The sequence below is a fragment of the Mustela erminea genome, chromosome 6 (assembly GCF_009829155.1).
Source record: "Mustela erminea isolate mMusErm1 chromosome 6, mMusErm1.Pri, whole genome shotgun sequence".
In the NCBI taxonomy this organism is placed as follows: domain Eukaryota; kingdom Metazoa; phylum Chordata; class Mammalia; order Carnivora; family Mustelidae; genus Mustela; species Mustela erminea.
This window is the reverse complement of record NC_045619.1, coordinates 93,594,024-93,618,929: the sequence shown is the minus strand read 5'-3', so window position 1 is coordinate 93,618,929 and position 24,906 is coordinate 93,594,024. Positions and strand designations below refer to the sequence as shown.

At 38.5% G+C, this 24,906-nt stretch overlaps 1 protein-coding gene across 31 annotated transcripts in view; it reads left to right on the top strand.

The window, feature by feature from the left end:
- R3HDM2 (R3H domain containing 2) overlaps positions 1–24,906 on the top strand; it is a 163,185-nt gene that overhangs the window by 82,235 nt on the left and 56,044 nt on the right. Inside the window, exon 1 of one of the 31 annotated variants that reach the window (XR_004286999.1) lies at positions 21,059–21,155. The exons of the other annotated variants lie outside the window; for them this stretch is intronic. The gene's annotated coding sequence lies outside the window, so the exon portion shown is untranslated. Of the gene's footprint in view, positions 1–21,058; positions 21,156–24,906 lie in introns of those variants that run through there. 31 annotated transcript variants of the gene reach the window in all.

Below are 24,906 nucleotides of genomic sequence, written 5' to 3'. Positions count from 1 at the left end.
ATTTATCTTTTTGAATTATAATTCTTTGTATATACTGGGTACCAATTTGTCATATATGTATGTTTGAAAAATTTTTTTTCCTATCTATAGCTTATGTTTTAACTTTATAATTTTTTTTACAGATTTTTAATTTATTTTATTTATTTGAGAGAGAGCAGGGGGGAGGGGCAAAGGGAGAGGGAGCCTGACGCAGGGCTTAATCCCAGGACCCTATGCTTTTTACTGTATAGAAGTTTTAAGTTTTAAATCTTAAAGTCATCAGAAGTTAGTCTTTTTTTTTTTTTCCCTGGTTTCTGCTTCTGGTTCTTATTTAATAAGTCCTTCATTATCCTGAGGTCATAAAGAGTCTTGTGTATTTGCATCTGAAATTTTAAGAATTTGCTTTTCAAATGTAGATTTTTAATCCATATTGGAATTTATGTTTGTGTGGGATATGAATGGACTTTTTTTTCTCTATAGAGAATTAGTTGCTTCAAAACATTTGTTATTGAATATTAATTATGTCTCCTGATATGATCAAGTTTTTGGGTATGTAGGGGTCTGTTCTGTGATCTCTATTCTTTTCCATTGGTCTGCTCAATTTCTACATTTTAAAAAATAAAAACAAAAGCATTTATTTAGGGTCTCAGAATTGCAATTTGGGGAACATACATTTGGGGAAGCTGCCCAAGCTTCCCCTTAGGGAACAAAAATCAGGAGCTTATAAAGACAAAAAGGAATGCTTTTATATATTGTTCACAAAGAATTTTGTTTGGTGTTGGTGGCAGAAAGCTAATTTTGGCTGAAAATAATTGGTTCTTAAGCTATCAGTAGTCAGAGTCTCTTGCTGTACCAAGTTGCAGGTGTTTGGCCTGAGTCCTTAGAATATTTACAGTTTGTTTCAGTTCAAAGTTCATGGTTGCACCTGATAAGAACGTGATAAGGTCCACCTCCTAAATGGCCCCAGGCCATTTAAAAACCCATTGACAAAAGTGTCTGTTTCGTTTCACCTTTCAACAAATAATCAGTCAGTATTCATTCCACCTGTCATAATTACTATGCAAGAAGTCTCTACTAGTAGGGCAGTCTCCACATGTTCCTTTTATTCAGACTCCATTGATATTTTTGCTGTAAATTGCATTGAATTTTTAGATTAACATGGAGCATACTAACTTCTTGGCAATATTGAGTCTTAAAGCCAGAGTTATTTTCTCTTAACTCCATTTGTTTGGGGCTTTTTTTTTTTTTTTTAATTTTTTTTATTTATTTGTTTGACAGATAGAGATCACAGGTAGGCAGAGAGAGAGAGAGGAGGAGGAAGCAGGCTCCCTGCCAATCAGAAAGCCCGATATGGGGCTTGATCCCAGGACCCTGGGACCATGACCTGAGCCGAAGGCAGAGGCTTTAACCCACTGAGCCACCCAGGCGCCTCTGTTTGGGGATTTTTATCCTTCAATAGCGTTTTACAACCTTTTCATTAAAGATCTTTTTCTTTCGTTTGTCTCTAGGCAGTATCTTTTGTTACTGTGTATGGGTTCTCTTTTTCTATTTTTGCTGGAAATAGGTACATTGTTAATTTTAATACCTTGATTTTCATTTCAGCTGAGCTCTTTATTAAAGACATTTTATTTTAGGGTGCCTGGGTTGCTCAGTCTGTTAAGCAACTGCCTTTGGCTCAGGTCATGATCCCAGGGTCCTGGGATCGAGCCCCTCATTGGGCTCCCTGCTTCTTCTTCTGCCCCACCCCCAGCCTGCTCTTACTCCATCGCTCTCTTGGAAAAATAAGTAATATCTTTAAAAAAAATGAAGACATTTTAGAAAATGTGGATGAGTAAAACTGTATAAAGAAGAAAAAAAGTCACCTGTAATCTCATTCCTAGGAGAGATTCTTGTTAAATTTTTTTTTACATTTTGGGGGTGCCTGGGTGGCAGAGTGGTTAAGCGTCTGCCTTCGTCTCAGGTCATGATCCCAAGGTCCTGGGATCGAGCCCTGCATCAGGCTCCCTTTGTGGTGGGGAAGCCTGCTTTTCCCTCTCCCACTACCCCTGCTTCTGTTCTCTCTCCCGCTGTGTCTTTCTCTGTCAAATAAATAAAATCTTTAAAATAAAACAAATTTTTGTTATATTTTTAATCCATTATCTTTTCATATTTATAATTAATATCATAATATACATATAGTCTTGCATAAGACTGTATGGTCATTAAAAAATTATAAACACATCAGAATGACTTTACATTTATTTGTTTGAACTTGTCATCAATTATTGTTATTCCTGTTGGCTATTTATTCCCAGATTTTTCTCTGTTATAAATAATGCTTGTGAACATTTTTATATACAAATGTTTTATTCTTTGTGATTATTGAAGAATGAGATTCCAGTGAAAAGCATTTAAAATGCATAATAGTAGTACCTAGACCATAGAAAGTACTAAAAAAGATTTTGGTAAATGCAGCTTGCTTTTATCACTTAATGTGACTTGGTGGTCTTAACATACTTTATATGGATTTAGCTAATGATTCTTTAACAGAATAATTTTGTGAAGGAACATTCGGACTTAAATATAGTACAGTTTGTCCCATCTTATCCTCTTCTTGATCCTCTTTCTGCTCCATTTGTGCCTCATTTCTCTTGACAGCAAAATTATTTGAAAGAGTTATCTATTCTTGCTCTCACCAGTTTCTCTCCTTTTTACTCTCTTAAACCCACTTCATTTAGGCTTTTACCACCACTACTCTCTATTCCTAAATCCAGTAGTTAGTTGTAAATTCTCATCTTTACTGACCTATCAGTATTTGACATTGTTTCTTGCCTTTTCCTCTAAATGTTTTTTTCACTTGGCTTCTAAGACATCACACTTTCTGTTTTCACTGGCTGTTCCTTCTTAGTTTCCTTTGCTGGTTCTCCTGGCCTTTTTTCTTTTTTTAAATGAAAAAAATTTCAAAAATGCAGAAAAATACAATATTACAATGAATCTACCCCGTGTACTCTTCAGTAATCATCAGCATTCTACTATTCTACTATTCTTCTGAGCCACCCAGGTGCCTCGCCTCTTTTTCAATTGGGTTATTTTCTCATTGTTGAGTTTTGAGAGTCCTTTATCTATCCTAGATACGAGTCATTTTGGGGGGTATATAATTGGATATATATTCTTCCATCTGGTATGTTGTCTTTTTATCTTGGCTTTTGCTGAACACAAGCTTTTAATTTTGATCAAGACTAACTTGCCAAATTCTTTTCTTTTCTGGATTGTCTTTGGGTATCTTATTTAAGAACTCTTTGCCTCTGGGGTTGTCTGGGTGGCTTACTCGGTTAAGTGTCTGCCTTTGGCTCAGGTCATGATCCCAGGGTCCTGGGACTGAGTGCCATATCAGTCTCCCTGCTCAGTGGGGAGTCTGTTTCTCTCTCTCTCTCTCTCAAGTAAATAAAATCTTTTTAAAAAGGGACACCTGGGTGGCTCAGTGGGTTAAAGCCTCTGCCTTCCGCTCAGGTCATGATCCCAGGGTCTTGGGATCGAGCCCCGCATCGGGCTCTCTGCTCGGCAGGGAGCCTGCTTCCCTTCCTCTCTGTCAAATAAATAAATAAAATCCTAAAAAAAACAATCTTTAAAAAGAAGAAAGAACTCTTTGCCTAATCCCAAGTCACAAAGATTTACTCCTATATTTTCTTCCAAACATTTTATGGGTTTACATTTAGATCAACAATCTATTTTGAGTTAGTTTTTTAAAAAATTAATATATAATGTATTACTTGTTTCAGGGGTACAGGTCTGTGAATCCTGAGTTAGTTACTGTGTAATATTTAGGTTGATACTCATTTATTTTTGTATATGGATGTCCAGTGGTTTCTATGCCATTTGTTAAAAAGATTGTCTTTTCTCCATTAAATTGTTTTTGTACTTTTGTAAAATAAACCAGTATATTTATATGGATTTCTGGTTTTCTTATTCTATTCCATTGATCTGTATTCCTTCTCATCGCTGATTCTGTACTGTCTTGATTATTGTAACTTTATGCTAAGTCTTAAAATTGGGTACTATGATTTCTACAAATTATTCTTCAAAATTTGGCAATTTTGCTTTTTTGTCTCTCCATATAAATATTACAGTTAATTTGTCATATCTGCAAAAAATCCTACTGAGATTTTGAATAGAATTGTACCAAATCTACACATCAGTTTGGGGAAATTGATTTGGCAGTGTTGAATTTATGTCCTACAATCTTGCTAAACATACTTATTAGTTCTGGGGTTTTCTGGGGGTGGGGGGTGGTTCCTTAGTATTTTATATGTGTGCGATTATATTGTCTGTGAAGAGAAACGGTTTTTATTTCTTCCTCACCAATCTCTATGCCTTTTATTTCTTTCTCTTTGCTTATTCTACTGGCTAGGACTTTCACTATGATGTTGAATATTAGTGGTTTACAGTGGACAATCTTGTTTTATTTCTGATTTTAGGGAGAAGGCATCAGTCTTTTTTTTAAGATTTTATTATTTTAACTTTTAAAAAAGATTTATTTATTTGAGAGAAATAGAACATGAGTGGGGGGAGAGGCAAAGGGAGAGGGAGAGAAATCCTCAGACAAACTCCCCTCTGAGCACGGAGTCTGACATGGGGCTAGATCCCAGGACCTTGAGATCATGACCTGAGCCAAAATCAAGAGCTGGCCACCACCCTGGCACCCCTGTTCATTTTTTAAATTGTGAGTAGGATTCATGCCCAAGTTGGGGTTGAACTCATGACCCTAAAATCAAGAATCGATGTTCTACTGACTGAGCCAACCAGGCACCCCCAGAAGTCATCAGTCTTCAAGATTGTTAGAGTTACCCTTTATCAGACTCGGGAAATTTCCTTGTATTCATAGTTTGTTGAGCGTTTCTGTTGTGAGGGGGTGTTTAATTTTGCCAAATGCTTTTCCTGCAGTGGTTGAAATGGTCATGTGTTGTTTTTTCCCCCACTTTGGGTTCAATATGGTGGATTATTACATTGATTGCTTTCCAGAAATTGAATCAGCTTTGCATTCTCATGACAAACCCACTAGGTTGTAAAGCATTATCCTTTTTATATATTACTGATTTAATTTACTAATATTTTGTTGAAACATTTAATGTCTTTGTTTATGAGGTTATTGGTCTGTATTTTCTTGTAATATCTCTGCTGGTTTGGGTATCGGTAATATTGGTCTCATAAAATGAGTTGGGAAGTGTTTTCTTCTCTTCTGTTTTCTGAAGAGATTATACAGAATTGGTACTATTTCTTCTGTAAATGTGTGCCAAAATTTACCAGAGAAAATATCTGGGCCTGTAGATTTCCTTAATAGTTACAGGATTATTCAAATACCTGATTTATCTCTAATAACTTTTGATAATTTCTGGTTTTCAAGGAAGCAGTCTGTTTCAACTGAGTAGTTGAATCTGTGTGTTTAGAATTGTGTGTAATTCCCTCTTTTAAATGACCATGGGATCTGTTGTTTTACCTTTTTATTTTTTTTTTAATTCCTGTTATTATGTGTGTTTTCTCTCTTTTGTGTCAGTCTTGCTGGAGATTTATTAATTTTTTTATCTTTTCAAAGAACCAGCTTTCGGTTTCCTTGATTTTTTTTTCCTGTTTTTAATTTATTAATTTCTGCTTCTTATTATTTATCTTCCTTCTGGTTACATTGAGTTTATTTTGTTCTTTTTATTTTGTTCTTTTTTTGGATTCTTCTTTCTTTTTTTTAAAAGATTTTATTTATTTATTTGACAGAGATCACAAGTAGGCAGAGAGGCAGGCAGAGAGAGAGAGAGTGGAAGCAGGCTCCCTGCCGAGCAGAGAGCCCAATGCGGGGCTCGATGCCAGGACCCTGGGATCATGACCTGAGCAGAAGGCAGAGGCTTTAACCCACTGAGCCACCCAGGTGCCCCCTCTTTTGGTTTCTTAAGATAGAAGGTTAGATTAGTGATCGAGATCTCTCTACTTACATTAGTCTGCTCTGGCTGCCATAACAAAATACCAGAGAACGGGGAGATTATTTCTTACAGAAAATTATTTCTTGGAGTGCCTGGGTGGCTCAGTTAAGTGTCTGCCTTCAGCTCAGGTCGTGATCCCAGAGTGCTGGGATTGAGCCCTACATCAGTCTCCCTGCTCAGTGGGAAGCCTGCTTCTCCCTCTCCCACTCCCCCTGCTGTGTTCCTACTCTCACTCTCTCTCTCTGTCAAATAAATAAATAAAATCTTAAAAAAAAAAAAAAGAAAAGAAAAATTATTTCTTACAGGTCTCTAGGCATGGGAAATCTAAGATTAAGGTGCCAACAAAGTAGGTTTAATTCTGAAGCCTCTTTTGTTTTGTAGGCAGCTGCCCTTTGGCTGTATATTCATATGACCTCCTATACACATGGGGGAAGATGGAGAAAGAGCAAGTTCTGATACTTTTTCTTTTTCCTTTTTTTAAGATTTTATTTATTCATTTAACAGAGTGGGAGAGAGGGAGGGCCCAGGCAGGGGGACCAGCAGGCAGAAGGAGAGGGAGAAACAGGCTCAGGGAGCCCAATGTGGGGCTCAATCCCAGGACCCTGGGATCATGACCTGAGTAGAAGGCAGATGCTCAACTGAATCACCCACATGCCCCTGATGTCTCTTCTTTTTTTTTTTTTTTTGACAGATAGAGATCACAAGGAGGCAGAGCAGCAGGCAGAGAGAGAGGGGGGCGGGGTGGTGGGGGGAGGAAGCAGGCTCCCTGCTGAGCAGAGAGCCCAATGCAGGACTTGATTCCAGGACCCTGGGATCACACCCGAGCTGAAGGCAGAAGCTTAACCCACTGATCCACTCAGGTGCCCCATGATGTCTCTTTTTTTAAAAGATTTTATTTATTTATTTGACAGAGAGAGATCACAAGTAGGCAGAGAGGCAGGCAGAGAGGGTGGGGGGAAGCAGGCTCCCTGCTGAGCAGAGAGCCCGATGTGGGGCTCATTCCCAGGACCCTGGGATCATGACCTGAGCCGAAAGCAGAGGTTTTAACCCACTGAGCCACCCAGGCACCCCATGATGTCTCTTCTTATAAGGGCATTAATCCTATCAGATCAGCGCCCCATCTGTGTGACCTCATTTAACCTTAATTTCTTCCTGAAGGACCCCATTCCAAATACAGCCACACTGGGCTAAAGCTTCAATATATGAATTGTGGAGAGACACAGATATTTAGTACATGATACTACTTTTCTAATGTAAGCATTTAGCATTTCGTATCTATTTCCCCATTAGTATTTCTTTAGTTTGTATCCCACAGATTTTGATATATCTACATTTTTGTTTAGTTAAGAATATTTTCCAATTTTTCTTCAGATTGACCAGTGGATTATTTGGAAGTGTGTTGTTTAATTTCCAAGTGTTTGGAGGTTTTCCTGTATTTGTTATTGATTTCTTTCATTCCATTATGGTGAGAGAGTATACTTTGTATGATTTCAGTTCTTATAAATATGTTTATAAATATGTTGTTTATGACTCAGGATAGATGGTCTGTCTTTTTGAATGTCCCATGAGCACTTGAATGAGTATTCTATTTTTAGTTTGTGTTGTATATCAATTAGATCCTGTTTTTTGAGGATATTGTTCAGTTCTTCTACATCCTTGCTAATTTTTGGTATGTCTCGGGGCGCCTGGGTGGCTCAGTCAGTTAAGCGACTGCCTTTGGCTCAGGTCATGGTCCTAGGGTCCTGGGATCGAGCCCCATGTCAGGCTCCCTGCTCAGTGGTGAGCCTGCTTCTCCCTCTCCCTCTGCCTGCCCCTCTGCCTATTTGTGCTTTCTCTCTCTCTTTGTCAAATAAATAAATAAATAAAATCTTTAAAAAAAAAAAAATAGGTTTGTCTGTTCCCAGATGGGAAGGGGTCTTGAAAACTATTTGTCTATTTTTACTTTCATTTCTTAGATTTTGCTTTGTGAATTTTGAAGCTCTGTTGTTAGGGGTATAGATGTTTAGAACTGTCCTCTTGGTGAAGTTGCCCCTTTTATCATTATCTCACATTGTTCTTTATCCCTGGTAATTTCTTTGCCCTGACGTCTACTTTGTCTAATATTAATATAGCCATTCTGGCTTTTTTTGGTGACTGTACAGTGTATCATTTTTAACCTTTTAAAATGTAAATTAGTAAGGGCACCTGGGTGGCTCAGTTGGTTAAGTGACTCTTGGTTTCAGCTCAGGTCATGAACTCAGGGTTGTGAGATCAAGCCCCTGCATGGGGCTCCATGCTCAGTATGAAGTCTGCTTTAGATTCTCTCCCTCTCCCTCCCTCATTCATGCTCTGTCTCTCTCTCAAATAAATAAAATCTTTAAAAATTATATTAATAAACTTTATTTTTTAGAGCAGTTTTACATTTATAGAAAAGTTGAGCAGAAAATGCAGAGTTCCCATATACCATCCTCCCCCAAAACACACACAGTTTCTCTTAGTGTTTTGTGTTACTGTAGTACATGTGTTAAAATTGATGAACCAGGGGACACCTGGGTAGCTCACTGGTCAAGCATCCCATCCCTGATGGTCCTGGGATCGAGCCTCACTTTGGGCTCCCTGCTTAGTGGGGAGCCCGTTTCTTCCTCTCCTCTCTCACTATCTCTGTCACTGTCTCTTTCTCTCTCAAAGGAATAAATCTTTTAAAAAATTGATGAACCACTATTGACACTTTATTATTAAGTAAAATCTATTATTTATATTAGATTTCACTCTTTGTATTATATAGCTTTGTGGTTTTTTTTTTTTTTAAAGATTTTATTTATTTGAAAGAGAGCAAGGGAGAGAGAAAACACAAGTGAGGGGAGGGGCAGAGGGAGAGGCAGAAGCAGACTCCCTGCTGAGCGGGGAACCTACTGTGGGGCTCCATCCCAGGACCCTGGGATCATGACCAGAACTAAGGCAAATGCCTATCTGACTGAGCCACCCAGGCACCCCTCTACAATATTAATGTGTAAAGTCATGTATCCACTATTAAAGTACCATATTAAGTAGTTTATTCTGTTTGCCTTCAACCTTCCTAAGTATAAATCATTATATTTAAAGTTTCTAATATATTTGAGCAACTTTTTTTGGTAAGATTTTGTTTATTTGAGAGAGAGGGAGAGATTGCATGTGCATGAGCATGGGGGCAGGAGGGGCAGAGGGGAAAGGGAGAGACAGGGTCCCTGATGAGCAGGGAGCCAGAGCTGGGCTTGATTCCAGGACCGTCATTTCATGACCTGAGCCAAAGGCAGATGCCTAACCAACTGAGCCACCCCAGGCACTCTTCAACAACCTGTCTTTTAATTGGCATTGTTAGACCATTTACATTATATGTTATTATTGATATGTTTAGTGTTAAGTCTACCATCTTATTCTTTTTTCCTTTGTTCTTCCTATTTTTAATTCTGTAACAATATCCTTTTCCTGCCTTTTGAGACATTTGAACATTTTGTGATAGTCTATTTTAATTATTTAATTTTATCTATTAGGTTTTGACTATACATTTTTATGTAGATTTTATTGGCTGCTCTAGGAATCTCTTGTTTTGTTTTGTTTTGTTTTGTCAATATACACACCTAACTTTTAGTGGTCTACTTAGAATTAATACTTTGCCATTTTGGGTAGAATGTTGAAACCTTCCCACCATATAGGTTCCTGCCCTATTCCCCTTTAATATTGTAGTTGTCTTATCTATTACATTTATCGACACATAGTGAAAATTCCATTTGATCATCTTGCAATTTTTGTTTGCAAACATCAAACATTTCAAAGAACTCAAGAGGAGGAGAATAACCTATTATATGTAACCAGATATTTAGCATTTATATTTTTCGTTCTTTGTTCCTGGTGTTCCAAGATTAGTTGTATTATTTCCCATCTTTCTCAAGAACTTTTTTGGCCATTCTTTTAGAATAGGTCTGGTAGCAGTAAATTCTCTTGGCTTTCCTTTATCTGAGAATGTTTATGTCATCTTCATCCTCAAGGATATTTCCCCTGGATATAGAAACCTGTATTTCCTTTCAGCGCTTTAAAATGCTGTTTTATTTCCTTCTTGCCCCTTTCTGATGAGAACTATAGAGGCATTCAGATCATTTTTTCCTTAATAGGTAATAACATCATTTTTCCCTGGTTGCTTTCAAGATTTATTTTTTTTACTTTGTCTTTAGTTTTTAGCTTGAGATTATTGTGAATCCAGGAGTAGACTTTCGTTTTATCCTTTTTGGGGATTGCTGAGCTTCCTGACTCTATATATTTATGTCTTTTGTCAAATTTATGACTTTTTAACCATTATTTCTTCAAATATTACACCAGACTCTTGCTTCTCTCCTTTTGGGACACCGATGGCCCAAATATTAGACATTTTGGTATTGCCCTACAGATCATTGATAATCTGTTCTTTTTTCCTCAAGTCTTTTTTCTCTCTGTTGTTCAGATTTGATATTGATTCCTGTTTGATATTGCTATTAAGATTTGACCTGTCTTCAGGGCACCTGGGTGGATCAGTGGGTTGATCTATGCCTTAGGTGCAGGTCATGGTCTCAGGGTCCTGGGATCAAGGCCCAAGTTGGGCTCTCTGCTCAGTGGGGAGCCTGCTTCCCGCTCTCTATCTCTGCCTGCCTCTCTGCCTACTTGTGATCTCTATCAAATAAATAAATAAAATCTTTAAAAAAAAAATTTGACCTGTCTTCAAATTTATCTGTCTTCAGTTTGAATTTGATCTGTCTGAAAATTAACTGGATTCTTCTGTTGTTTCTGTTCTGCTGTTGAACCCATGAACTGAGTATGTATATTTTGGTTGTTAATATTTTTCAGTTCTAAAATTTCCTTTTGGTTCTTCTTTATATCCTCTATTTTTTCTTAAAATATTCTATCTTCCTATTGGTTTCAGGAATATTTCCCTAAATAAAAGAAATGTCATTATATTTTTTTAAGATTTTATTTGTTTGACAGAGAGACAGCGAGAGGTGGAGTATAATTGAGGGTGAGGAGAGGGAGAAGCAGGCTTCCTGCTCAGTAGGGAGTCCAATGCAGGGCTTGATCCCAGGGTCCTGGGATCATGACCTGAGCCAAAGGCAGATGCTTAATGACTGAGCCACCCAGGTGCCCAGGAAGGTTATTGTTTTAATCATGGATACGGATATTAGGTCAATCTAGGCATTTATCATGCTTAAACGTAATTCCAAGTGACAGATTATCTTTCTACCTCCACAGAAGTCTTTTTGAGTACCTTTTTTTAAGTATAGTTGACACACAGTGTTATATTAGTTGCAGGTGTACAACATAGTGATTAGACAAATCTACACATTATACTGTGCTGTTGGAGCATTTTAATAATAGCTGTTTTAATAGCTGTCAGATTTCCTATATCTGTGTTATCTCAATGTTGTATCTGGTCATCTCTTTTCCTATGCAAATTGAAATTATCTTGTTTTGTTTTTTTGGTTTTTTTTTTGTATGCCAAGAAATTTTTAGATTATATTTTAGAAATTATGAATATTATGTTAAAGGGTCTGGGTCTGATTTAAATGTCATGGTGAACATTGACTCTTATTTTAGCAGGCATTTGACCTGGTTAGGTTCAGCTTGCAAGTTCTGGCCAGCCTTTAGTGGATGGTGATTCCAAAGTCATTTGAGTTTTCTAAGCATTTGCAGTGCTATTTAGATTTTTTGGCAGGTACACCACCCAGTAACCCAACTGGGACTTGACAGGTGGTTATTTCATAGTTCAGAGTGGCTTTATTAAGAGATACAAGGGGATACATGCTGAATTATTATATGTGAAGGGTCATTATGAGAACATCTCAAATAGCCCTGAAAAGAATTTACACACATGGATGCATGCACACATACATACTAAATCCGAATATGAATCTAGTTGGCTGTTGTACTGTTCTTGCAAAATCTCTGTATGTTAGAAATTTCTCAAAAATTTGGAAGCAAAAAAGAAATAAAGGTCAGAAACATAACATTCCTCTGCTTAAGAACTCCCACTGGACTCTCATCTCAAGTGAGATTGCCTCTCTAAATGTAAAAGCCAGATTCCTGTCAGTGGTCTCTTTGGCCCTTTAGGATCAGCTTTTTACCCCTCTAGTCACTTCTCATCTCATTCAAAGTAAAAGCCAGACCCTTTCTTTTTTCCTTCTGTATGATCCTTAATGAATCTCTCTCATACTCCTAGAGTTTATCATAATGTTTGGCCCATAGTAAGAAGACAAGCTCACAATGAATATGAATATGAATGAACCTGTCTTTGTGACAGGTTTTATTGTTTTCCTCAGGATGCCTGAACCCCTACCCATGTATTGTTTTGTGCTACTGAAGAACTTGTGCCACTTATAATGTCCATTAGTTCCTATGGCAATGTAAATTATTACTACCTTTCCTTGGGCTTTTAAAAATCAGGACCAGGGACGCCTGGGTGGCTCAGTTGGTTAAGCAGCTGCCTTCGGCTCAGGTCATGATCCCAGCGTCCTGGGATCGAGTCCCACATCGGGCTCCTTGCTCAGCAGGGAGCCTGCTTCTCCCTCTGCCTCTGCCTGCCATTCTGTCTGCCTGTGCTCGCTCTCTCCCTGTCTCTCTCTGACAAATAAATAAAATCTTTAAAAAAAAAAAAATAAAAATAAAAAATAAAAATCAGGACCTGAGGTCACTTTTTTGTCTTCTGTCTGCGAGTCATGCAAATTTTTTTCTTTTTAAAGATTTTTATTTATTTATTTTAGAGAAGGAGAGAGAGTGCTGGTGAGGGGAGGGACAGAGGAAGAGGGACAAGCAGACTCCCCATTGAGCGCAGAACCTGAGCTGGAGAGTGGCTTCACCCCAGGACCCTGAGTTCATGACCCTGAATTCATGACCTGAGCCAAAGACAAGAATCATGCTTAACTGATTGAGCCATCCAGGTGCCCCAGACCCTGCATATTTTTAAGAACTGGGTGGCTCAGCTCAGGTCATGATCCCAGGGTCCTGGGATCGAGCCCTGCATTGGGCTCTCTGCTCAGCGATGAGCCTGCTTCCCTTCCTCTCTCTGCCTGCCTCTCTGCCTACTTGTGATCTCTGCCTGTCAAATAAATACATAAAATCTTTAAAAAAAAAGAACTATTACTCTTCCTCCTGTTGTCTTTTGTACTCTTTCTTTTTTAAAAATCTATTTATCCTCATCCACATACTTACACTCTTTTCTTGTCCTTTTTTATCAGTTTTATCAGTAAGAAGCCTTCATAGTTTCCCAATTCCCCCATTTTATAGCCAGAGTCTCTTCCCTATCCTTTTGGGACACACATGGAAGGAGGAACAGACAGCTACTAGTATTCTGGGTTGCCCACCTTCTTCCCCCAAGTGAAAAATGATTGCACTAAATATAGCTCACTGGAAAGAAAATTCTGTTTCTAGGTTTGGTCCTAATTTCTGAAGTCTAGCCTAGTAGCATTTAAGCAAAGATCATTCTTCTGTCCTCGGTTATTTCACAGGTGAGAAAAAGGCAAAGTAGATTTAAAAGTGAACTTTTAACTCCATACATATCTGCAACTCATTATTTTCTTATTTAATAAGCCCTTATTTTGGCATCTCTGTGTATGCAGCAGAAAGGAACTGCTGCTGTATCTTTAAAAGCTATCCTCAGAGCAGTGTGGGGGCAGGCATGTCACTGAAGTGCTTGAATGAGAACGCAAAGAGGAGTTGGGAGGGGGTGCTCTTGCAGCCTGTGTGTGTGTGTGTGTGTGTGTGTGTGTGAGAGAGAGAGAGAGAGAGAGAGAGAGAGACTGTTGGCAGAGCTCTAGGTGACATCTCTCTGAACAGCTGGGCCGTGGTCTGCTTCAGAGCTGCTTGTCAGAGCAATTAGCCTGCTGGAGACGCAGCAGCAAGGATCAGTAGCATTTCATTCAAGGGTGAAGGGGGTGGGAGGGGACCGTGGGTGGGGGAAGAGGCACAGGTTTCCCAGAAGGAATTTCTTCCTGCAAAATTCCGGCAGAACAGATTCTTACAATGAGGTCTCCATTAAAAATGTGAGCTTGCTGTTGGTTTAAGTGCAGATTCATCTGGGGTGAGTTTTGGATAATTTTCTTTCTTTATATAAATAGTCCTTGAACTCCATAGACTGGGTAAGGAAGAAGCTAGAAAAATAGATCCCTTTTTTATCTTGGCCAATTTAACTGTATAATACACAGTAGGAAAATTACAGAGTTATCAAATGTTGTTTTGTGGGCATTTTCATTTGCTGATTTTTACCTTTAAAATGTTTTAAAAATTAGGTTTGCTAGAACTTTTATTGTATTCAGATTCTACCTCTTCCATAGCTATTTCAAGTGATGCTTCATTCAGATTTAGCTTATGAGAATAGTGGTGATTTCTGTTCCTTTGGTGATGCTGTTGACGCACATTGCAGGAAGCAGGGAATCCCCTATAAATATCCTTCACTGTGTCATTCCACAGCTATCCACACCCGGCTGGTGAATATGTCTCTGTGTCCTGTGTCTTTATGTAACTGCCCCCTAGTCTTTAACTGTGATGATAAGAAATATGTCGCCTTTTCTGTGTCTGGGAAGCTTTTTTTAATTATGAACGTCTTAGGAAAATTTGTTCAGCTTTTTTACTGAAACACACTTTTTGACATATTGAGCTTTATCATAAGAATTTCCTGTGGATTTACTGCTGCTTATTTTGGATTACTTATTTGTTTCTTGTAATTGGCTTTTGTTTGCTGACCTTGGTATCTAAAGAGTGCAGGGATGGGATTCCCTCTGCCTCCAGTGACGTAGTGATTTTGTTTGCAGTCTTTTTTCTTCCGAGAGGGAGGGGACAGAGAGAAGGAAGAAGAAAATCCATCTGAAGCGGTGCGTTCTCCCATCTATGCCTTAATGATAACTGGGTTCCATTGAACAGAGCAGAAGCCAAAGTGGGATGTTGTTAATGATAGCGATGCTATTTTGTTTGTTTCTTTTTAGAATAGGTTGGGGCCAGAGCTGACTGCTGAAGCACAGTGCCTGAATTAACCCTGTATGTCTTGCTGCTTATGAATTTTACCTAATTGCTTTTTCTAAATATGGAAAGAGAAGGTGCTCACGAGCAGGTTTCTGGAACCTAGCATCCACGGGTAATTCTAGGTTGAGCTTTGGAATTTGGAATTATTTCTACCTTATTTGCACTGGTCCTGAGCAGGCAGTTTGTATGCTGTTTCTCAGACCTCAAAAATAGGTAGTTAGGTGAAATTCCTTGCCACTGTAGACTAAAACTCTCATTTTGAGTGTATGACGCTAGAGCAAAGCTTTAGGAAGAAATTGTTAGATACCCTCTTGGGTGTGAACCTAACTTACCCTTTCCTGGATTAAGTAAGTATATGGGCTTCCAGTTCTTTTTTATGAAACTCCATTTAATACCACTGATCTCTGGAGGGCTGCCTGCAGAGGTCAATGTGAAAAATTCAGTAGACTAGAGCCTAGGAAAATTTGAGGTTTTTGCCTGTCTGTGGATGTGTTTGGCTAGCATATGTGGAAAAGTACCTTTAAGAACTTGCTGGCTTTTCTGCCCTGACATTCTTTTCTGTTCTGTGCTCTCATTTATTCTAAGTTCTGTGTGTGAAGTGAAAAGAATATTATCTTCCAGGCTTAGATTCCAGTCCTATTTTTTATAGTAGTTCAATATATCAATATTATCAATTTATTACAGACAAAAATATTTCAAACTAACAAAATTACAATTTTATTTGGAGAGAAGTTGGAGGAGGAAAAGGAAGATAATCCTAGGGTAAACTGAGAGCATTCCAGAAGAATAACTTATTTTGAAACTTGCCAGAGACTGGAGCTATAAGGGTTAAGAGAAATTCCACCACATCCTTATATCTCAGTATTGCAGCAAATATGTGGACAATTTCTTGCTAGCTTTTCAGGAAACCCCTGTGGTGGACAGCCCTTATTAATCGTTGCTGGGAGACTGCTCTGACGTCATTGGGAGCAGTTCCCTGTCTGCAGTGAGGACAGGAATAGCCATAGAGGGGGAAGAAAACTGCTGTGAAATTAAAAGATGACGGTTTTAACTTGGTTTTCATTCCATTTGGGAGTGGGTGGGATCGACCTAAGTCTTTCTTAAATGTTTCAGTCATTAGCAGTGGAAAAATTACTAAGAGGTCTTTTTTATTTCAATTGAAAGTGCCTTCTTTTTTCATCTTTGTTTTCTAACTGTCAAGGTTTTGGAAAAGGTCAAGGCAAGAAAAGCTGTTGAAAGGTGTTGGAGAAGTAAGATTTCAGTTTCTTATCCTTCTTAATTTAATTTTTTTTTTTTTAAGGGGGAGGAAAAGGACAAGAACTGCTTTTGCAAAAGGTGTTTACCATCACCCTATTTGGGATAATTTAAAATGTGATATATGTTCAAAGAATTTTCTGGCAAAATTGCTAGAGACTATTTCTGTGCTACTATCGCCCTATTTGGGATAATTTAAAATTTGATATATGTTGAAAGAACTTTCTCGCAAAATTGCTTGAGACTATTTCTGTGCCTGAAACTTTTTTAAAAAGATTTATTTGTTTATTTATTTATTTGAGAAAGAGAGAGAGAGAATGAGCTAGGGGAGGGGCAGAGGCAGAGGGAGAAGCAGACTCCCTGCTGAGTAGGGGGACGGACCCAGGGCTTGATCCCAAGGTCCTGGGATCAGGACCTGAGCGGAAGGCAGACACTTAACTGTCTGAGCCACCCACATGCTCCTGTGCCTTAAGTTCTATACCTACTTTTCTCTGGTGTTCTCTCCTAGCCTACCCACTCCGATTGTCTATAGCCTGTTAGGAGCTTTTTTTTAAGTGTAGTGGCTAAATGCTTGGACTCTGGATTTGGACTGCCTGAACTCAAATCCCAGCTATGCCAATTGCTGGTTCTCTGACATTGGGCAAATTACTTAACCTCTCCATTTCTTCATGTGTAAAATATATGAAATGAAGGTAACAATGGTATCCACCTCCTAGAGTTGTTTGAGGACTAAAAGAATTAATGCATGTAAAGCCTTTAAGATAGTTCCTGGTCCTCTTAAAGGCTTACTTAGCATTAGCCACTATTGTTAATGTTTAGAAACTAAACAGAGATGGGGTGCCCGGGTGGCTCAGTCAGTTAAGTGTCTGCCTTCAGCTCAGCTCATGATCCCAGGGTCCTGGGATCCAGTCTTGCATTCGGCTCCCTGCTCAGCAGATGGCAGAGAGCCTGCTTCTCCCTTGGCTGCTCCCCCTGCATGTCCTCTCTTTCTCTCTCTGTCAAATAAATAAATAAAATCTTAAAAATATATATTAAACAGTAATTTTTGAGGAAGCCAGAAGTCATTTTAAAGCTATGTAGAATATTGAGTTTTTTAAAAGAATATAAGCATAATCTAAATATTTAAGGTTAAAATTGACACAGTTGATCCTTTTAGAAGTATCTTCTCTGGGCACCTGGGTGGCTTTGACCGTTAAGCATTTGCTTTCCACTCAGGTCGTGATCCCAGGGTGCTGTGATTGAGACCCATATTGGGCTCCCTGCTCAGCGAAGAGCCGGCTTCTCCCCCTCCCACTCCCCCTGCTTGTGTTCTCTCTCTCCCTGTCTCTCTGTCAAATAATAAATAAATAAAAATCTTTTAAAAATAAAAATAAATAAAGAAATATCTTCTTTAATCTGATGCTTATTACTTGAGGCCAAATTGGGGAACACATTAAGTCAGATTAATAGCTCTCGTTTTATTTCCTTGGCCATCATTCATCTTTTGACTTCTGTAGATGATGGTTGTTTGTTTTTTTGTTTGTTTGTTTGTTTTATGTTTTACTTTGTAGCATTGGTTCTGATATACTTTAAAATCTTAGGACACTTGTCTTTATTGTCTACCTCTGAAACTTTGTATCCTCTCCTTTTCTCTCTGAGTTGATGAGGTGGTATTCTTTCTCCACATATTTGTGAGTGTGGGATTTATATGAACCATTATATAGAAAGACTCCTTCATTTCACAAGCTTAAAAAACTCTAGGTGCCTGGCTGGCTCAGTTGGTAGAACATGTGACTGTTGAACTCGGGGTTGTGAGTTTAAGCCCCATCTTGGGCATCGAACTCACTTCAGAAAAAATCTAGGGTCTTGGGAGACCTTGGTGGCTTAGTTGTTAAGCATTTGCCTTCGGCTCAGGTCATGATCGCAGATTTCTGGGATCAAGCCCTGGCATCGGGCTCCCTACTCATCGGGAAGCCTGCTTCTCCCACTCCCATTTCCCCTGCTTGTGTTCCCTCTCTCGCTGTCTCTCTCTCTCTGTCAAATAAGTAAAATCTTACAACAACAACAACAACAACAAAAAAAAAAACACTTAAAAAAAAATCTACGATCTTAAATAGACCAAATGTCAAATCACAAATATCGAAATATTCAATATCTCCATGCCCTTTTATTTTCTTACAGTTTCATATTAAAGACTTAGAGTGTTTTTCTTTTGTGTTTTTTGAGGCTTCATTCTTTGGACTGCTGTCTAATATCGAGGTATACTCACAAGAGTTAGTAGATGGTATGTAACATTAATGTCAAAGAGAATATTTCCATGTGTGACTTTATATCCTTTCCTTCCCCCTATTTTTTTTTTTTTTTGAGGAGGGGAGGGGCCGAGGGAGAAATATTTTTTTTTTTTTTAAAGATTTTATTTATGTATTTGACAGAGACACACAGCAAGAGAGGGAACACAAGCAGGGGGAGTGGGAGAGAGAGAAGCAGGCTTCCTGCTGAACAGGGAGCCTGATGTGGGGCTCCATCCCAGCCCCCTGAGATCATGACCTGAGCTGAAGGCAGACGCTTAATGACTGAGCCACCCACGTGCCCCAAGACAGAGAATCTTAAGCAGACTCCACACCCAGCACAGAGCTGACACAGGGCTCCATCTCACAATCCTGTGATCAGAGCTGAAATCAAGTCAGACCCTTAACCAGCTGAGCTATCCAGATGCCCCCTTTCCTCCCTATTAATTTTCTTAGGTCAGTCAGTCTAAAGGAGTACAGCGTATATATCTCTTCTAGTGATATATAAGAAAGGAGAGTTAATATTACTAAAACGGCAGGGCATGAATTGAATAAAAGTAAGAAGTACACTGCCTGGGTGAATATCTAACTTTTAAAGTCTAGGCACTGTCATGGGATGTGCTTAAGTGGACATTATGTGTTTCTGAGGGAACAGTTGAAAAATACCATAATTAGGTAGTGTGGCTCTCCTTTTTTCTATTTACTGGGGTGAACTAAGGGAGAAATTTTTTTATCTCCAAAACTCTTAAATGTTGATGAGAAATATGAATAAAGATCTAAGTTCAAAGATACTCATCACAACATTATTTTGTTGTAAAAATTAACAGCTTCCCTGGGGGCGCCTGGGCGGCTCAGTGAGTTAAAGCCTTTGTCTTCAGCTCAGGTCATGATCTCAGGGTCCTGGGATCAAGCCCCGCATCAGGCTCTCTGCTTGGCTGGCGAGGAGCCTGCTTCCCTTCCTCTCTCTCTGCCTTGCCTCTCTGCCTACTTGTAATCTCTGTCTGTCAAACAAATAAATAAAATCTTCAAAAAAAATTTTTTTTTCAAAAATAATTTAACCACTTACTAACTATACAATAATAAGGAAATAGTTAAAAATTATGGTACATGTGGGGTTCCTGGTTGGCTTAATCAGTAGAACATGCCACTCTTAATCTTGGGGTTGTGAGTTCAAGCCCCACTTTGGGTATAGAGATTACTTAAAAATAATTTTTTTTAAAGATTTTATTTATTTGACAGAAACACAGTGAGAGAGGGAACACAAGCAGGGGGAGAGGGAATAACAGGCTTCCTGCCGAACAGAGAGCCTGATGTGGGGCTCAATCCCAGTACCATGGGATCATGACCCGAGCTGCAGACACTTAATGACTGAGCCACTCAGGTGCCCCTTAAAAATAAAATCTTTAAAAAAAAAATTATGGTACATTATGTAGTAGAATATTAGATAGGTATTAAAGTGACTGGTAAAAGTAATAATGGAGAAAATGGCCACAGGTTTTTTTTTTTTTTAAATCACATTTTAGTAGTAGAAAAAACATGGTATAAAGATGTTCTGTATAATGTATACTACATAAAAATTATTAGGTATGGAAATACATGCAATGTGGATACAAATTCCATAGATATATGGAAACAGAATTTAGAAAAATTTATCTGAAAACACTGTGCTGTTAATAGCAGTTATCTCTTAGTTATGGATTATGGCTCATTTTTCTTTTCTTTTGTGTGTATGTGTTTTCTGTAAGTATAAAGAAGCCTATCAAGGACTTTTTCTGGTCTTGTTAACAAGGATGAAGGGGATGCCTAGCTGGCTCATTCAGTTAAGCATCTGCCTTTGGCCCAGTTCATGATCTCAGGGTCCTGGGATTGAGCCCCACATCAGGCCCCGTGCTTAGCAGGAAGTCTGCTTCTCTGCCCACTGCTCTCCCTCCTTGTGCTGTCTCTTTCTCTCTGACAGATAAATAAATAAAATCTTTAAAAACAAAAGAAAAAGAATGAAAAAAATTTTAATCCTTTATTTGAAGGCAGATTTCCAGAATATATTAAAGTGAAGATAAATGTGGTAACTTCTATAAATTCTTGAGTATGGTGTTTGGAATACAGTAGGTGTGTAATAAATGAGAGCTGCTGTGGCTGTAGTTGGTACTTGAGGAAGATGACCTCCTCTGACCAGAGCCCAGGGTGGGTATCCTGAGAAAATAGCCTATTCAGGCAACTTCCTGTGCTTCTTGGGTCAGTAAATATGCTGTGTTTCTATATGTACTGGCCCAGGATCTCAAAAAAAGGCGGCGGGCGGGGTCGGGGCGGGGGTTGCTGCGCTGTAGGACCAGAGCAAAATGTTTGGGTTTTCTGCTATGAAGGTATAAAGGAAATTGATGTAGAGAGTGGCCTAGGAGTGATTCCCCCTCTCCCCCATAGTGACTTTTTTTTTTTTTTTTTTAGTTTTGATATTATTTATGATTCCCACTACAAGTTACATTTTACCTTTTTTTTGGGTTGTCTCCTTAACAACCTTCATTCTCCTTAATATCTCCTTAATTCTTGGGAAATTTGAAACCGTGTAACAGGGAGCATTTCTCTGTTCTAGGAATTTCTGGAACTCTGTCTATTGCTTCTCATGTTAGTCTGGTCTTACGGGTCCCTTGGAACTCAGTGCTGACAAAAGAGATGTAGACTTCCATCTACTTTGGACTTATTTGGGACCTGAGATGTGCATGTAAGAAACTGTATTCAGCATATGAAAAACATACTGGAAATAGACATGTGGGTGGCTGTTTTTAGCGAGCATTAGTGTCAGATCTTAACATCTGAATGTTCTTCATAAGCTATACTTCTTAATAGTAAGTGACTTGCATAATAAATACATGTTCTAGTAAATAGTCCTAGAAAGAATGATTGTAGTTTCTTACCATGGCTTTTGTGTCTGAAACGATGTTCTCTTCTACAATGCAGGAAAATGTGAATGTACTTAATGCTACTACTGAACTGTATTCTTAAAAATGAATAAAATGGTAATTTTTATATTATGTCTGTTTAGCACAATTAAAACAAAACAGAAATGAGCCAGATGCAAATGTACAGTTTCCAAGCTAATTTTGACCCTGTCCATTCAGATTCTGTCTGCTTCTTAGCATTCACTTACCATCATGTACCACAAGGTGGGGACCAAAGTTTCTTGTTGCATCCAAAGATATTATATCAGTTATTGGCGAAAACCATGCCAGGGAAGCAGGATACCTTGTAATATGTCAGGTGGATTTTAGAATGTCAGTGAGTATCACTGGGGAGAATGATGGTTGTTTCATTCTAGTTTCCTTGTCTAGTTTGTAATTATCTTGTTTCCTCTTTGCTTCAAGAATGTCTACAGCTGAGGGAGAAGGAATGGGGGCATATGGTATGTGAAGAGCAAATATATTATTTCCTCATTTGGACATGGCAGTTTTTTCCTAAGCATAGTGAGGGTGCTGGGGAGGGGAATGTAGAGAAGACAGACTTAGAATTCGAAGGACATATAACTGTGGTTTGCAAGATATGGAGAAATAAGAACCTGAGATCTGTGAGTTTTGAGGCTTATTTTAACAGTTCAAAAAAAATTGTGGGAAAAGGTTAGCTGTCTTAAATTAAAGCTTTTTGCTCTCCCTGTATATTGTGGCATGGGAAGCTTCAATACCATAACTTAAGCGGGGAAGGCAACACTCCCTAATTACTAATCCTCAATTTATATTGGTGTTGGTTTTTCACAATTCAAGGGTTCCCGAATTTCTCTACTGAAATTAAACAGGGTCAAATCTCTGGAGTTTTTGGGATCCCTTGTTATTTGCATAGATTCATTGTCATTGCTATCCACTCTTTCTCCCCAGTATTCATTTTTAGTATATCAGAGTGGCAGGATTTCTTATTTGTCTGTAGAGACTATTTTTTGACAGTATTTGCAGCAGTTTCTGTGAAAAATGCATATTTAAAAAAAAAAGAAGAAGAAGGAGGAGGAGGAGGAGGAGGAGGAGGACAGAAAAGGCAGAGGGAATCTTGTCTTGTAGCTCTTAGTGATAGAGCCTGTTGCCATGGAGTCCTGGATCAGATTGGCTGACCTGGGGGCCAATGAGCAGATAGAACATATACATATCATCATTTAACCTTGCAGAATTCATTTACTCAATGATATGCGACAGTAATACCATAATGCTATTTAAAGCTGTGAAATAAAATGTTTTAAGAATGGTATAAGATGTTTTTCTCTTCTCTTTGAAAAATTTGCAGTTTAATATAAACACTGTAATGATACATCATCTTCTTAATGTGATTTGATTGGAAGAAGATATGGTGGGAAACACCTATCACCTGTTTGTGAATCAGGCTGCTGGGATAGTCAGTTGAGCTTATGCCAAACTCTGGCCTTATAGACCAGAAGAGATTTGTCATTATATCTAGGTGCCTTGCTTATTTTGGTAACTTTAAATCTGAGTCAGAAATTGGCACCTTGTGTCTGACTTGTTTTTCTTGTTTCTCTTCCACTCTAACTCCATTTGTCTGGTGTTAGAAAATAAGCTGGAGGGGCACCTGGGTGGCTCAGTGGGTTAAAGCCTCTGCCTTCGGCTCAGGTCATGATCCCAGGGTCCTGGGATCGAGCCCCACATCGGGCTCTCTGCCCAGCAGGGAGACTGCTTCCTTTCCTCTCTCTCTGCCTGCCTCTCAGCCTACTTGTGATCTCTGTCAAATAAATAAATAAATAAATAAAATATTTTTTAAAAAGAAGAAGAAAGAAAATAAGCTGGAGGTTTCATCTGTGTTTTCCATTTTCACTTTCCTAGCCTGTTCATATTTATTAGGGTAGGTCTGGGAAATTTCACTCAGCTCAGTGTTAGTTCCTTGTCATCGGAGATCATGGCATGTATTTTCTTCTGTACTTATTGCTTTAGAGATTGAGAATGAGTCATTCATACCAAGAAACCTACCCGCCTAGATTTTTGTAAGTGAAATCAAGAGTATTATGTTTCTCTTCTTATATTTTACATCATAGATAGAAATTATGGTGGGTCGTGTTCTCCTTTTTACAGTGCTCCCATACTTGACTATTTACAGATTTGAAGGACTGAAAGAGACCTCAAGAAGTCCATGAATTTGTTCTCCCCTTTTGAAGTATTTGCATCTCTATGAGTGAGATGTGAACTTTTCATTATACCATCACTTTCTGTCTCAGAGGAAGAAAACCATCAGATTTATCTGTTAAGCAAAGAAAAGCAAAAAGTCTGTTTGGAATCTAATTAAATAACTTTTTGTTAGGGGAGGCCTTGGAGTAGGATAGGAAGTATTTGGGGTTTTATAATTTTAGTTATTATGACCAGAGGAAGGCTTACTGAGATAGCATTTCAGTAAAGACTTGAAGAGGTGAAGTAAGCATGCTGTTATCTGGAAAATGATTGCTCTGGGCAGAAGGAGGGAACAGCAAAAATAATCACTATAAAGTGGGCTTAGAGCATAGCGGGGAGCCAGTATGACTGGACCTGCAGTAGGTTGGGGGCGGCATAGTAAGAGATAGGATCAGAGGGCAAACTGGTATGAGATTATTTAAGTTTTGTAGGTCATTTTAAGAACTTCGGCTTTTGCTCTGATTGAGATGGGAGCCATTGGATGGTTTTGAGCAAATGTGTAACATGATCTGAACATGTTTTTTCACAGTCACTGTGGCTACCATGTTTAGAAAATACTGGAGAGAAGCGAGGTTGGAAGCCAGAAACTAGTTAGTAGCTTATTATATCATTCCACCAAGAAAGATGGCGGCTTGGATTAGGGTGGTACCAGTGGAAGTGTGGGAAATCATCAGATTTTTGATGTACTTTGAAATTAGAGTGAATGAGTTTTGCCTTCTGATCACTTTGATCTTCAGTTTATTCTTCCATAAAAAAGGAACGATAATGCCTACTTTGTGTCTAACTCTGTGCACATAACAGAGTGAGTAGTTCTAGAAGTAATTCTAGAAGTGAGGGCTCCTTAGGATCTGAACCATCAAACATTAGGTATTCTTTACACATCTGACCATACATCGTGGGTAACAGAGTCTCAAGACCTTGTCACTCTTCAGTGATTGATCTCTTGCCTTGGGCCTGTGCTTACAGCTATATCAAACATTGGAATTCTTTCTTTTGGAAGAAGCATTTACCTGAATTGACTTAAAAAAAAAAAACCCAGATAATTCTTAAAATACCAAAGTACTAAGAAAAAGTAGAAGCTAACAGGAAGGGGTAAATAAAATTCTCTTTTCTATTTCTTGTAGTCTTTTACTGTCCGCTTATCATTGAAATAGGTAAGAGTCTCACCTATGCAGGATAACATGGCTTCTACACTGATTGGGAAAAGGGTATATACAAGATACCAATTCTGAATGGAAATGTGTTCATTCATAAGAGAAAAACAGTACCAGTGAGCAGCAAGGGAAAGGGGTCTCTCAGTCATTGTTCTTTCCCTTCTTA